We start from the raw sequence: 16206 nt of genomic DNA, 5'->3' as shown, positions 1-16206 counted from the left end.
GCTGATGCTGGGTACCTCTCTGACCCACATAAAGGTCGTTTCCACACTGGTTATATATTTACCATTGGAAATAGGGCGATACCTTGGAAATCAACTAAGCAAACCCTTGTGGCTACCTTCTCGAATCACTCAGAGATCATTGCTCTACATGAGGCGGTTTGTGAGTGTGCATGGTTAAGAGCTATCATCACACATATTCGAGGGACTAGTGGTTTGAGTTCTACCACTGAAGAGCCTACTTGCATTTTTGAAGATAATGTAGCTTGCATTGAACAAATAAAGCTACGATATATCAAGGGTGATAATACAAAACACATATCGCCAAAGTTTTCTACAATTAGCAACAACAGGTTCTCCTCAAGATTCATGTGAATCAAGTAAGGTCTGAGGAGAATGTGGCAGATTTGTTCACCAAATCATTGCCTAAGGCCATATTTGAGAAACATGTGAAAAGCATAGGAATGCGAAGACTTTCCAAGCTCCCTTGATTAATGTAAGGATCAGGGGGAGTCTAACACACACATGTCATCCTCAAATGTAAAAGGTGTGTTGTGCTCTTTTCCTTCGACCAATGTGTATTTTTTGTCCCACAGGGTTTTTATTGTTACTTGCAAGGTTTTTAGTGAGGCAACAACTCATGCACCATTTCGTCTTTGACTTGGCACAAGGGGGAGTGTTAAGGGAAAAACATATTATGTGCCTTCGTCAAAGCGACTGATGGAGAGGAAATCAAGGAATCAGCGATTACCATCAATCAACACTATTACGGATCAATCAGCATTTAATGTCATCATTGTAATTGATCTTTCCGTTGTAATTCTTTCCCTATATAAAGGGGCTATGAAATGAAATGAGTAAACCAATTCCAATTCTCATTTTACTATTACAAAAAAGTCATTTTCGCTAGCCAATTTTTAAATACGTCTGCATCAGTTATCTCTACTTTAACTAATTATGAATTTACATAATATATTTAAAAAACAAAAAGAAGTTTAAATGCATTTATAAATTACAGAAAACGACTTAAATGAAAGATTTAAATAAATAAAAACAATAGAGAGTCTCATCTCGCTCTCTATACTTAGGAGCGAGATAATTAAAAGTTTAAATGGAGAGCGAGATTAGACTCTCTACTACTTTTGGTAATTAAAAAAATTTCTCTTAAATTATTCTATGTAATTTATAAATTCATTTAAATTATTTTTTCTACATTCAATAAAAATATAACTTCAATACTAGATAAATATAGAGAACGACTGTCACGCCCCGATTTTCAAGCAAATTAATAAACCAAATAAACAATCACAATAATACCGGGCGTGATGATTCGGACATCGACCCTAAATATTAGGAAAAATTTTCTCTTAAAACAAGTGTACAACTAAGTTCCGAAACTCAAAACCACCATTGGTGGTCGATTTAGTAAGAGCCTCTAGGTGTGGAACTCCCACATCCGGGTTCAAATCCCGCCAACGCTTATTGGAGTTTAATCCCAATATATTCTTGGTGACTAGGGGGGAAGAAGCATTTTGACATGATCTCCTGGCACAGATTAGTCTCTGGGCTTAGGAAGCCTTTAAGGAACAGTGTGATCTCGGTAAAAAAAAAAAAAAAAAATCTGAAACTCACAATATTAATACAGACTCGTTCTTTAGAGTCTTATATTATATTACAAAAGTTTACGAATTAACAAGTAAACACTCCTTCAAAGCTTACGATAAAACGGAAGTCTAAATAAGGTTAAAGCAAAAAAATTAGCTTCCGACACCTACAGGCTACAGCTGCGTCCGCAAGACTCCGACTTCAGCCACTGTCACGCCACGAATTTCAAACACAGTAATAATACAATTACATCAAATACAAAGCACCGGGCGTGATGGTTCAGACACCAATACTGAATAGCTGTGAAATTTTTCCTTTAAACAAGGCAACCAAACGATGTCCCGAACCCACAATGTAAATACAGACTCGTTCTTTAGAGTCACATATTACATTAAGCAAAGTTTACAAATTAAACTGAAACATCAATTCAATAAGTAACTACACACACTACACTCATTATACAGCAGAAGACTAATAAGTGCATAGCACAATTAGGTAATAAACCTACCACTGCAACAACAAGGAAAATCTACGGCTTCAACCACGCTCACCTTAACCTGCAGGATAAACCCCTACACCATGGAATAGTGTATCGGGTTGCAAACACAAACCCGGTAAGCTTTTGCAAGCTTGTATGAGTAAACTCAAAACCAGCAATAGAAACACATGCATAAGTCTTCTTAATCTGACAGTTAATAAGCATATTTCATAGTGTCAACTATCAACTCCACGTATTTCAATAGTATGCATCAACAAGTCTACTCATAACGGAATCTATATGCTCATGTCTCAATTTAGCATTCAAATCCATGATCATAGTCCAAAACAAAACCCTTCAAGTAATGTTTGAAAATCATATTTGACTTTCAAGGTAGATTTCCAAATCACGATATCCAAAGTCATGGTAATGAAACTCAAGGAAACAACTCACCCAAATGATAAGGAAAACAACTCACACTTTGATTTCTTAAAACACGAAATAAAGGAGAACAACTCACGCTTTGATTTCCTTTCAAATCGTAATAAAAGAAAGCAACTCACTCCTTGATTTATGTCAACATGAAATAAAGAAAGCAACTCACACCTTGATTCCTTTCAAATCAAAAATAAGAGAAAGCAACTCACACCTTGATTTCTGGCATCACGAAATAAAGAAAGCAACTCACACCTTGATTCCTTTCAAATCATAAATAAGGAAAACAACTCACTTCTTGATTTCTTAAAACACATACTCATGAGTTAGAAATAACCTCGCTCCGTTACCCCATGAGATACACTGGCAGACATACTAGAGCTCTAACTGAATCGTAACCGCTAGTCCGACCAAAGACGTGATTACTCGATATACTGCCAAAAGTCAACTTGTGACATTAAATCCTCGGGCCTCTCGGTCCCTCGAAGTAAAATATTTAAAGAAGTCGCACATGACTCAAAATGTTACACCATTCTCAATGCTTTTCAAAACAATAGAAATCAACATTTTCACAATCATTTGTTTTCCGAAAAGCCACACCACAAAACAATAAATGACCATAATCATGCATATTGTTTTCATCAATCAACAAAATCCACCAATACATATATATTTCAAGTAAATATATATATACACGTAGTCATTCACTCAGCAATGCCTACTAATACCAACTATAGTTTGCAATTAAATAAATAACTCCCAAAATGATAAAGGTAACTCCGTTTGTAAATCATGAACATTGTGAGATTACTCACCTCTGAATCTCTCTGCATCTTCACACACAAACTGAAAGAAGCACTAATCGCCGCAATCCACTCAACAAACTTTCTACGTACATAATCACATCAAGGTCACATCTTAATACCACTTGTGGTACGAAAGCATCTAATTTCAAAGCAAGCGATTAAAGTTTGAATCCCCAAATCGAACTACAACTCGGATGTAATGCCAATAGAGGCGAAACCTCATCTGAAACCACCCAAAGTCTCTGGAGTACATCTACGATCAATATGTCAAAACCACAAGTTGATCGAATGCTCAAATCCTCATGGATCAAATAATCGAACAGTCTGAAACCGTTAAAATCACAACATATTCATATGATCTCCAAAAATTACGTATTATATATCAAAACGCTCGTATCGACGAGTAGATGATATATAAAACCAGAAATTGTCCTTTACATGGTTAGAATGCCGCCAAAGGGCCGCAACAGGAGGTGGCGCACCGCCACCAGCCAAACTCAAAATCACAACAATCAAGCCATCCAGAAATGTTCATCATGAAGAGTTGAGCAACTTTCATACCTGGAGCTAAGCCTAGATTGGTCTAGATCGTCTAAGATCAAGCTTGCAAGATCGATCAATCTCTGCCGTTTGATCAAGCTCCAAATTCGTTGTGCACCGCTGATTTTCAAACCTTGATCTTTCACTCCATGTCACGCCCCGAATTTCAAACATAAATAATAAAACAATTACATCAAATACAGAGCACCGGGCGTGATGGTTCGGACACCAATACTAACTAGCTGAGAAAATTTTCCTTTAAACAAGGCACCCAACGATGTCCCGAACCCACAATGTAAATACAGACTCATTCTTTAAAGTCACATATTACATTAAGCAAAGTTTACAAACAAAACTAAAGCATCAATTTAATAAGTAACTGCACACACTACGCTCATTACACAGCGGAAGACTACTAAGTGTGTAGCACAATTAGATAATAAACCTACCACTGCAACAGCAAGGAAATCTATAGCTTCAACCACGCTAACCCTAACCTGCAGGAAAACCCCTACACCGTGGAATAGTGCACTGGGATTGCAAACACAAACCTGGTAAGCTTTTGCAAGCTTGTATGAGTAACTCAAAACAACAACAACAACATGTTAAGTCCTCTCAACCTAACAGTCAATAAGCATATATTATAGCATTATCTATCAATTCCACTTATTTCAATAGCATGCATCAACAAGGCTACCCATAAAAGGATCTATATGCTCATGTCTCAATTCAACATTCAAATCCATGATCATAGTCCAAAACAAAACCCTTCAAGTAATGTTTGAAATCATATTTGGCGCTCAAAGGCGGATTTCCATATCACGATAACCAATGCCATAGTAATGCAACCCAAGGAAGCAACTCACCTAAATGATAAGGAAAACAACTCACACTTTGATTTCTTTCAAATCACGAAACAAATAAAACAACTCACACCTTGATTTCTTTCAAAACACGAAATAAAGAAAGCAACTCACGCCTTGATTTTTTTCAAATCGTAACATAGAAAGCAACTCACACCTTGATTTCTATCAATCGTTAATAATGAAAACAACTTGCACCTTATCCCCTTAAACACTACTACAAAAATCGAAATACACAACACTCATCACATAACAGAACACAAATATGTTGTTGTGTGTTAACACGAACTCTATCATACAGCGGTACAAAACCTATTTCTGTTGTGTGAATGAAGCAAATTGAAAACCATTTTTTTAGGAAGATATTGGACAACTGATTTAAGAAGTTTATGTTGTGTAATGGAGAGGCCTAGAATGGAGGGAAATGAGTACATAATTCTCTCCAAGAACAAGCTCACAAAAATGGAATTTGAACTAACCACACAACAGTTTTTTTTTATCTGTTGTGTAACGAAATGTGGTATGAACTTTGAGAAATCGTACTAGGTACATCTAATGGAAGGTGTACAAATTTGTAAAACAGATTGTCTTACTTCTGTTGTCTAAGCATGGAAGCAAGTTGCACAGCGGCAAAGTTTTAATTTGATGAAACCTATGTAGTCACAGGCGGCAAATTTTCCCTCCTAGCCTGCTTTGTCATCATACACTCACACAACGGTCACTTTCTTATCTGTTGTTGGAGAAACTTGAGACAAATTGAAGTCTCCCACAAACAACTTAATTGAAACCCGACAACCACTCTTACTCCTTTTCTTTTTCCCCAATTACATACTCCCCCCAAACCTGACAGTCACTCTTACTCAACTCCTTCCAAAACAACAACCGAGTAACCAAATCCAAAATAGCCAGCAACCAAAGGGAAGATCTCTAGCTACTACGATTTGGATATCGATTTGGAAATCAAACCTGCTCTTACTCATACCCTAGAAATCAAACCCGGCCATTTCTCTACTAAGACCCTACTACGATTTGGATTTCGATTTGGAAATTAGGGCCTCGATACGAAGAGCTTCAGGTTCAATTCGATTCGCTTTCGCCTTGTTGTTCTGATGGTGGACTGAGGTTTACTCGTTGCTGCTTAATTTGGAATTTCTTTCCCCAAAAAGGTTTGTTCTTCTTCTTTGGTTTGTTCTTCTTTCAGGGTTTGTTCTTCTTCTTCTTCAGCTTTGGATAATTTAAGTGGATTTGTGCAGATTTCGGTCTGTCTTGACCATCAACCACCGACGCTCGACATTACTTCACCGGATAATTTAAGAGTCTCTCTTTCCTGGACTGTTACTTCGCCGCTTGATTTATCAAGAGATGATTTATTTGTTCTTAAGCTAAATGAGTGAATATACTATTATATTAAAGGAAGGATTGTAACTTATATTGAGCATGCTTTATTTCTTTTTCTGTATGTAGGTGCCATTTGTGCTTGGACCTGAAAGCCGAAAAATGGTAAATGAATCTGCTTCATCAAATGGAGGGAATTCAAGTCTCGACTCACTAGGAATTACATTATCCCTTTCCTGAATGATCCAGAGTCCTTAAAGTATCCTCCAGATGATTACAGATTCATCAATGCAGATCATTGGACTGCATTTGTGGCTGAATGGACGCAGGAAAAGTTTCTGGTTTGTATTACATTAATGCATTACATTGTTTTTTTGTAATGAATCCATATGAAAACCAATTTAATTCAGTCCATCTGTTTTGCAGGAATTATGTCGGGTCCAACAAGAGCAGCACTCTAGGAACAAATATCCACACCGAATGTCCCGTAAGGGATATGCTAGATTGGAGGAAGAGTTGGTTAGTTAACGATCTTTCTAATTAGTGTTGAATTAAGTTGCCGACCTATTTTTATCTTTGACTTTTAGTGAACTCTAGCTTCTTTTTGGTAGTCTGAATCAGTGAACAGCGACGAAGTTGACAGGGCAACATTGTGGATTAAAGGACGGCAAACCAAGCAGGGCACATTCAAGGATGAAGAGACAAAGAAGTGTGCTGAAAAAATTGTGAGTGCATCCAGTGAAGATTTCAATGTGTATATCTAATGTTATGTTGATGATATGCTTATTTTCTATACTATCAATATGTTAGGTTACCTTGAAGGAGAAGGTTGCTACTGGAGAACTAAACACTTGTGGAAGTGATGATGTATTGACGTTGGCTTTGGGGACTCCTGAGCATCCTGGAAGAGTGCGAGGCATGGGAGGCTATGTGAATCCCTCGTATTACTTCCACCTCCCTAAACGTAGAAAGGAGTCCATCCAAGAAACGGTTAGAGTGAGTGTGCATAAAATTCTACCAGAGGAGAAAGAAAACATCATTGAAGAGGCTAAGGAGAAGATTTTACAAGACCACAGAGACCAAATCAGTGAAGAGGCCAAGTAGAAGATAATTGCAGAAGAGAGGGCATTTTGGGCTGCTCAATTTGCACAGCTAGAAGCAAAGGTAGATGGAAGAGCTAAAGCAGGAAGTACTCCGGTGATTGAGAAAAGTCCGCTACGACTTTCTGGGCAGGGTAAAGTCCGCTACTACTTGGCCTCTTCAAACAAGTGTATTAAGCATGCATGTATGGACAAGTTGATATGCACAAATGGACAAAACAACTTACAAAAAAAAAAAAAGAAGCAAAGTTTATGTAGCTTCTTCCACCCGGGGATCGGGTGGAAGAAGAAGCAGTGAATCTTGTTAAAGATAACTCAGTTCAAAATGTACTAACTAAAATTTTAGATGCAATGGAGGAACAGCTGCTGCCTTCCACAGTGCCAAAGAAGAAGAAGAAGAAGAAGGATATTCATGACAAATCTATTTCTATCTCCACCACCAAGGAGATTGAGGAAGTGTTTTGCGCGGACAAGGTTGCAGATAATGCAAAACAGCAAGAAGATCAAGAGCATGATGTGCCCGCTGAATATGCAGATTTGACAAAGCAAGGATTCAAATCAAAGGTATCCACATTGGTTTCTGAAATTATTGCAGATTAGTATAGTCACACACACACACACACACACACACATATATATTGGAATTTATGCCTAGATGTTTGTTGCAGCCAATTGGAACTGAGGTTGAGGCCAAGTTAGCGTTATGTTCAATTGACCATATTGTAGCTCTTGCTACTGTTATTGAATGCGATAACCCCTCCCAAACTTGTCATGGTTATCCACCAGGAGATAGTAATATGCAAGTTTCAATCTATTGTGCTATAGAGGAGAAAGCCAAAGTTCCATTTCCTGTGCCCGGTGAAATCGAAACTATTAAGCAAGCCATGGGAAGTTGGGTAGCATGGCCGAAAAACCTGGTCCTTAGGGCACCTGAAAAGGTAATTTCTTATTATAATCATTAATGTACAATAATTTTGATATTTCATATTAACTTGCTCCATCATGTAACCTCAAAAGATCAGAAGGCCTTACATTAATTGTTGAAATTTGTTGTAGAAACTTACTAAGGATAAAACTGAGAGGAGGAAGAGAAAGAGAGGGGTTCAAGATGAAGATGAAAACTCTGAGGTTCTAGCTAGCTTGAAGTCATTGGGACCTTCCTTGCCAGCTGCATTGAAGACACTTTGCGATTGGAGTGAGGAAACATTTAAAGATGGGCGTGCTATCACATTTGAAATAGAGTATGAATTATTTGGGTATCAACGGAAGACGTTTATACTAGCATCAGATGTTCAAAGAATTGCAAGCATGACAGAAGTTACTGGAAACTGCATAGTGGTATACCTGAGGTAAATACTTGTTACTCCTCAAACTTTTCCCTAAAAAACAGTTCAGTCCCTTACCTTTTAAATTAAACTGGATAGTCCTTATTCTCTCTAATTCTCACACAAATGGTCCAAAAAAGGTCCAAAATGACTATAATACCCTCACTTCTTTTTTATATTATTTTTCTCTTTTTTTTTCCTTTCTTTATATATTTTTTCTCTTTTTTATTTTTTTCTTTTTTCTAGCTCTCTCTCTCAGTTCATATCCGACTTCGAGTTCATCCACAGACGGCGACCCATCTCTTCTCTTTCCGCAGCGACAGCCCTGCCCCATTCTCTGATGAGCCACTCCACTCAAAATGACGCCGCACTCCTCGGCGGCACCTATCCCCACCACTACGCCTTCCTCACCGCCAAGCCCCTGCCAAATTACGTCGCCTGGCTCAGATTTTGATATATCCAAGGCTCCGATTGAGGTTGATTAATCTCGACAAGCTGCTCTTGAAGTCAGCTCCACCCCAACCTCCCCAACTCCACTAGCAAACCCAGGATTGAAGATCGAGAAAAAAAAAATGGTTTACACCAGAAAGTGCGATGTCCGGCCGCCACTCAAAACACTGCCACCACCAAATGAAAGATAGGTCGAAGGTGACTCAAGCCCAGGCAGGATCGATGCATGGCATAGATCCCAGCCTCCACAGGCTCGCCTAAAAACTTCGACGCCTCTACTCATGTTTTCTTTGACTTCCGGCCACCGCCTCGCCACGCTACCACCATCGCTCGACCCAGTAGCAAACATCAGCCATCCTACTTTTGAATCCTCACCCCAACCTCCCCATCCTACTATTGAGCTCCGATCTAAGGCCGAGAATGGCCCCGGCGAGAGAGAAAGCTGAGAGAGTTTTAGGGGAGAATAAATGGGTACAGTCAAGCTCGTAGGAAGAGGAGAGAGAGAGAGAGAGAGAGAGTATAAAAAAAGAAAGAAAAAAAAAGAGAAAAATAATATAAAAAAGAAGTGAGGGTATTATAGTCATTTTAGACCTGTTTTGGACTAAGCCTATCATGGGCCGGGTTAGGGCCAGCCCTACCCTAAATTTTAGGGCTTAGGGTAGGGCTGGGCTGGGCTTTGACCGAGTCAACAAAATTTAGGGCCGGGCCAGGGCTTCAATACGTAAGCCCTTACCCGCCCTTAAGGCCCATTCCGCACGAGCCAGCCCTTTTAGATAGGGCCGGGCCGGGCTGGGCTTTACTCAAATAATCTCAAATCTGGAAAAAAAATTCTTCAATATATGCAATTAAAAAGAAGTCCCTTGAAACTAAAGAAAGTAGTCTGAAGTCTAATGATCAATTACATCAACTGAAACTGAAACTTTCAATTACTTCTTCAAAAAGAAGAACAAAGATATGAATAGCAGTTTGATGCTTTGATGATATCAATTACTTCTTTGAAAACAAAAAATTACAAAATAAATCATTCTTGTGGAGTCGAAGATTCCTGCAATTATGTCAATCTTCCACCATGCTCTATTGTACTCAGAATTTCCTGCAATTATGAATAAAGATTTCTAGTTGATCAGTACTCATTCAATTTATATGAGAATATGCAAGTATATGATCTTAAGTATATGATATGATATCAATATATGTATTAAACCACCACTGCCCCCACTCATCCTTACCTGCATCCGCCAGTGCCCTGGTCCATATTGATTCTGAAATCACAGAAAAGTACCAAAATTTAAGCAAAATGCTACCCACCATTTGAATCATAAACAAGGTAAAGACACAAGAATATGAATATGAATCATCCAAACAGAGTTCATGGTTTTGATTACCAAGACATTTTAATCCAAGGCATTGGATAGCATATACGTCATAGTATCATAAGCAATTTTTTGTTCTGCAACACTGCTGCCTTGTATTATGATAATATAAGAAAGAACAATAAATAGAATGAAATCAAAAGTTTAAAACTCACCCCAGAGACAAGGCTACTTGAAGAGTTGAAGGGAAAGCCAATGAGGATGTGGAAAATGGAGATCGCCTAGGTTAGTTACCGTTCTGGCCATTTTTAGTACCATCCTGATCTCCTCTCATAGATAACAAACTTAGTCCCCCTTGATTCATTATCAGCTCCTGGTTGGTTTCTGAGTTGAAAGCCAAATTAAAGACCAGACTTTATTAGCCAATATTTGCAATATCTCGAAGAATGATGAACTAGGGACCAATATTTTTACCATTCTGCAAATTATGGTGGAGCAAGTATTATTGCTTGCTATGCAGTAGCTTTAACTATAGTGATGCTATGATTATAAAGTGATCATATCAGATCTGGTCCATCTGGAGAATGTCATCAATTAAAATGTTACATAAGCCTACCATGGTTACATCAGTCCAAAAGCAAAGAAAAGAGATAATATATGCTAAACAATATTGCAGAAACATATTAACTAACTATAATCAAACATGCACAGCAAACATATTAACCAATCTGGGAAGTCTTCTTCTTCCGTCTCTCTCAACCCAACCAGAAAACCACCCAGAGCAAACGTTTGGTCAAAAAATGGAGTCCAACGAGAGCAAAATGCAAGTTATCAGCAATAGCTTTGTAAATGGATCAAATTGATGCCAAAGAGCCAATAATATGAGCTTTCCTACCTCGGATACACACTGTGATTCTGAAATTTATAGTTACAGCTGCCGAAATACATCATTGGATTCATCACTATATACGAATCGACCCCATTTTTTCATCGCGGGGAAGTGGAATAGAGAAGAACATAACGGCGGCTTCGTCGTCTTGCCCTTGCGGCTTCGTCGTCTGCTCTTGCTCTCTTTCTCTCTCCAAACGGCTGCTGCCACTGCCGCTCAGCTAATATTAGAACTTTAGAAGGTTAGGTTGAGCCTTCGATGACCTAAACAGCTAGGTTTTCCACTTTGGACTTGGACTGACTTGGAGTTGGGCTACGCAAAATAGGCCTCATACATCAATTGGATTTTGGACCGAAGATAGCCATTTTTCTAATACCTCCCAAATTGTATATTTCCTTTTCTATGTAAAAGAAAATTGTAAAAATAATTTATAAATTTTAGGGTAGGGCCGGGTAGGGCTTTGAGGGCCGGGCCGGGCTTGGTCCTTACGGGCTCAATCGGGCTAGGCCGTAGGGTAGGGCCGGGCTTCATTTGCATGACCCTTACCCTACCCTATTTGAGAAAGGGTCGGGCTGGCCCGCCCTAATGGAAGGGTTGGGCCGGGCGGGCTTAGGGCCCAAGGGCCATATGATGAGGCCTATTTTGGACCATTTGTGTGAGAATTAGAGAGAATAAGGACTATCCAGTTTAATTTAAAAGGCGAGGGACTGAACTGTTTTTCAGGGAAAAGTTTGAGGAGTAACAAGTATTTAATCCTATATTCTATATCCCTAAATGTATTGATGTGAAATTCTTGTTGCTGAGTTCAAACTTGGTATATATGCATGTTAGGTACCTTTATGATGTCTTGAATCGATATAAAATGATGGATATGGTTGCTTTTGTTGATCCTTCATTGATCGGTGGCATTGGTTGTGGGGATTGCCATGCAAGGTCACAGCACATCAAGGATAGGTTCATAACGGCAAAACCAGGCCAGATTTTCTTGCTGCCTTATAATTCAGAGTAAGTGATTCATGAAAGTTTTATGTTATACATGTGATACTTTGCATTTCTATTTAAGTAAGGATTTGCAAAGTGAAGAACTAAACGTGCACTTGTTAATTCATTATATATAGTCAACATTGGATGCTCACTGTTGTGGATCCGGACAAAGAAATTGTTTATTTCATGGATCCCATGAAGAGGAGGTTACCCACTGGAGAATGGAGATCAGTTGTTGATATGTAAGTCATAGTCTACATATATTACAATTTTTAAGTTATCGAATACTAAAACTGATGGAAAGAAGAAACTAACTGTAACATCCAACTTTAAGTGTCAATTTCTTTACATGCAAAAACTGATATTGTGATAGTTCTATTTTAGTGCCATTGCTATATATAACGCACACAAGGGAAGGAAAGGCCGGAGTTCAGTTTTGTGGAAAAATTTATCTGTATACATGCATGTCTACACTAGTTTGGAACTTGAAATTATGCTTCTGTTTACCTGGTGCATATTTTGACTAGGTTTGTTTGTTGTTCAATTTATGCTTAATGTTCAATTCTTAGGGTATTCCTCCCCAACCTAATGCTAAGGACTGGGGGTACTTTGTGATGTGCTACATGAGAGATATAATTGAGGATAAAGATTTTACATTTGTCAACAAGGTATACACTGATAATTAAGATCTATTTGGTCTTCTAGCTATATGTGTTTGAATGATGATCTGTTTGGTACTATTAACTGACACTTTATATAACTTCGCTATGTTACTTGAAATTATTTTAGTGGGAAAGGAGAAGCAACCTTGTGTATAGCCAAGAGGACACTGATGTGATGCGGTGCGAGTGGGCAAAGTTTGTCGTCAAGTCATATATGTAGGAGCCATTTAGTGGTAGGCTGAAGGAAACTGCATATCATTTTGTTTAGTGCTTCTGCTGATAGATGCATATATATATATATATATATATATATATATATATATATATATGAATGTTGCTAGTAGTAGGTGCATGCACATAGATGCATATATATGGTTTTGGAACAAGTATATTGTCTTCTGCTGTTTTCAATGGTGCAGCTAGAATGTGGTTTCTTTACTTGCAGCCTGCAGCTGGATATATATACATACATATATATATATATATGTATGTATGTATGTTTTTGGGACAAGTTTCAGCTTTTGCATGCTGTTTTCAATATATATATGGTCAGCTTTTGGTAGAATATAATGCTTTCATTGTTGGTTTTATGAATTAGATAATGAAGAAACAACAGTTCATAAATTACATTGTATGAGTAGTTATATGTTTGTGAATCACACAACAAATTTGGTTTAAATCACATAACGGTTGCAAAAGCACTTTGTCCTCAGATTTGAATTCACACAACATAAGAAACAAAAACCAGTTGTCCAATTGCTAAATCACACAACGCTATTGAAAACATGTGTTGTACAAATGCAATTAATCTCTCCCACATACAACAATCATAGCTTGCTCACAAATACGATTACAACTATCACACCACAGATATTTTGAAATATCTGTAGTGGTAAAGATAATCCAACAACAGTTTATAGTATTTCTGTTGTCTGATCAGGTAACCGATATCAGCTTGTATCTTAAGTCTGTTGTGTGGGCGGCCATTGAAACAACAAATGCATGCGACATATGTGCCTGACATCCAACTTCTGGCATTGGCATGCCCAAAATTGGTATAACGGTTCTAAGATAGCCGTCGACCCTATGATCGACATACAACAGTGTTTCACAGTTGTCTGAGTGTTGTGATCACACAACACCGAGATAGACAACAGAACTTTCCTCCTGGGACAACGGTTAACCACCGTTGTGTGATGCAATTTTTGTACTAGTGAAAAACCGTAAATAAGGAAGCAACTCACATCTTGTTCCCTAAAAACACGTAATCTCATGAGTTAGATATAACCTTGCACCGTTACCCCATGAATCACAAATGGCAGACAAACTAGAGCTCTAACTGAATTCGTTACCACTTGTCTGGCCAAAGACGTGATTACCTAATATTCTGCCCAAGGTCATAGACCTTTATTCCACGGACTTCTCAGTACCTCAGAATAAAACATTTAAAGCAGTCGCACTGGACCCAAAATGTTACACAAATCTCAATGCTTTTCGAAACAATATAAATAATCATTTCACAACCATTTGTTTTTTGAAAAGCCACAACCCAAAACAATAAAAAGCATCATTCATGCATTCATGCATATTGTTTTCATAAATCCACAAATCCACCAAAACATATATATATATATACGAAAATGTTCTGAAGAGGACGTCCGCAACCCAGAAAAAGTGCGGACGTCGCTCCTCCGACCTCTATCGAGCGGCGATGGCGCGGCGCGGCTTGCATGAGGGACGCCGGGGGTCGTGTGGAGGGGTATGCGGTGCGGTGGAGTCGCCGGCGACGGTTCTGCTGTGCTGCATAGAACCTGCAACTGCAGGTGAGGTGGCTACCCAGAAACCGGCAAGCCCGACCTCCTCCGACCTCGAACGCCGCCCAGAAGAGGTCTGGGACGCCTCCGGCCTCCCTCCGGCCAGCCCCGCGCCGCCGTCGTAGCCTGGAACCCTCCTGCTGCGTCGACATCCGCACTTTAGCTAAGTGCAGACGTCCGCTTCAGAACCCGCCTGTATATATATATATATATATATCACATAAATATATATATATATATATATATACGTAGTCATCCGCTCAGGAATGCCTACTAATACAAACTATAGTTTGCAGTTAAATCAATAACTCTGAAAACGATAAAGGTAATTCCGTTCGTAAATGAACCTTGTGAGATTACTCACCTCTGAATCCCGCTGCATCTTCACACACAAATCGAGAGAAGCACTAATTGCCGCAATCCACTCAACACACTTTCCACGTACCTAATCACATCAAAGTCACATCTTAATACCACTTGTAGTACGAAAGCATCTAATTTCAAAGCAAGCGATTAAAGTTTGAATTCCCGAATAGAACCACAACCCGAAAGTAACTCCAATCGAGGCAAAACCTCATCCGAGACCACCCAAAGTCTCCGAAATTCATCTACGATCAATATGCCAAAATCGCAAGTCGATCGGACGATTGAATCCACACGGATCGAAAATCGAACGGTTTGAAATTGTAAAAATCATAACATATTCATACGATCTCCAAAAATTAAGTATTATATATCAAAACGCTCGTATCGACGAGTAGATGATATATAAAACCAAAAGCTATCCCTTTCATGGCCTGAACGCCGCCACAGGTGGTGGTGCACCACCACTGGCTAAACTCCATATCACAACAATCAAGCCACCCAGAAATGTTCATCATCAAGAGTAGAGCAATTTTCATACCTGGAGCTAAGTCTGGTTTGCCTTAGATCATCCCAGATCAAACTTGCAAGATCGGCCAATTGCTGCCATCTGATCAAGCTCCAGATTCACTGTGCACCGCTGTTCTTCAACCCTTGATCTTCCACTCCACACACAAAATCGTCCTTCAAGGCGGGTATGGGGATGATCAGGAGGAGGAAGAGATTCCAAAACTGAGAAGGATCGGCCGAGAAGTGGATTTCCGGTCGGGTTCCGATCGCTTCAACTGTTGGCGCTTCGATCTCAGCTTTCCGGTGAATCCCCGTGCAAACCACCACCACAGGGCGACGGGGGAGGCTAGTTTGAGTCGGTTTGGGCTTGTCCCGTCGCCGTAGGTGGCCGGAGGTGAGAGAACTAGTTGGGTCGGGTCGGGTCGGCGGGTTTTCGTGGGGTCTGAGGTGTGCAGAGGAGAGAGAACGGAGAGAAAGGAGTTTCCAAAAATGGAAAATTGGAATTTATGAAATAATTTTTGGAAAATCCCTATATATACTAAAATGGAAACTTTTTCCGATGGCCATAACTTCTTCATACCAACTCCGATTTCTGCGTTCCATATGTCCACGAACTCGTATTGAGGTTTTCTACTACTTTCGTAAAGGAAGTTTTCAGAGCAACCCAACGTATAAAAAGTCAACCTTTGCACCCCCCCTAAAACCACACTTTTTGAATAAAAATTCGTCTGAAACAC

General features: G+C 39.1%; 1 long non-coding RNA gene across 1 annotated transcript; it reads right to left on the bottom strand.

Annotated features, from left to right (window-relative positions):
* Positions 1-9889: 9889 nt before the first annotated feature.
* LOC112168444 lies at positions 9890-10675 on the bottom strand. Its single transcript, XR_002924240.2, has 3 exons — positions 10463-10675; positions 10164-10196; positions 9890-10027 (listed from the first exon to the last, which is right to left on the bottom strand). It is a non-coding gene; the product is annotated as an uncharacterized LOC112168444 (long non-coding RNA).
* Between the last annotated feature and the right edge of the window lie 5531 nt (positions 10676-16206).

This window comes from Rosa chinensis, chromosome 5 (assembly GCF_002994745.2).
Source record: "Rosa chinensis cultivar Old Blush chromosome 5, RchiOBHm-V2, whole genome shotgun sequence".
Taxonomy (NCBI): domain Eukaryota; kingdom Viridiplantae; phylum Streptophyta; class Magnoliopsida; order Rosales; family Rosaceae; genus Rosa; species Rosa chinensis.
The sequence above is the reverse complement of the archived record's forward strand: the minus strand, read 5'-3'. Positions and strand labels throughout refer to the sequence as shown.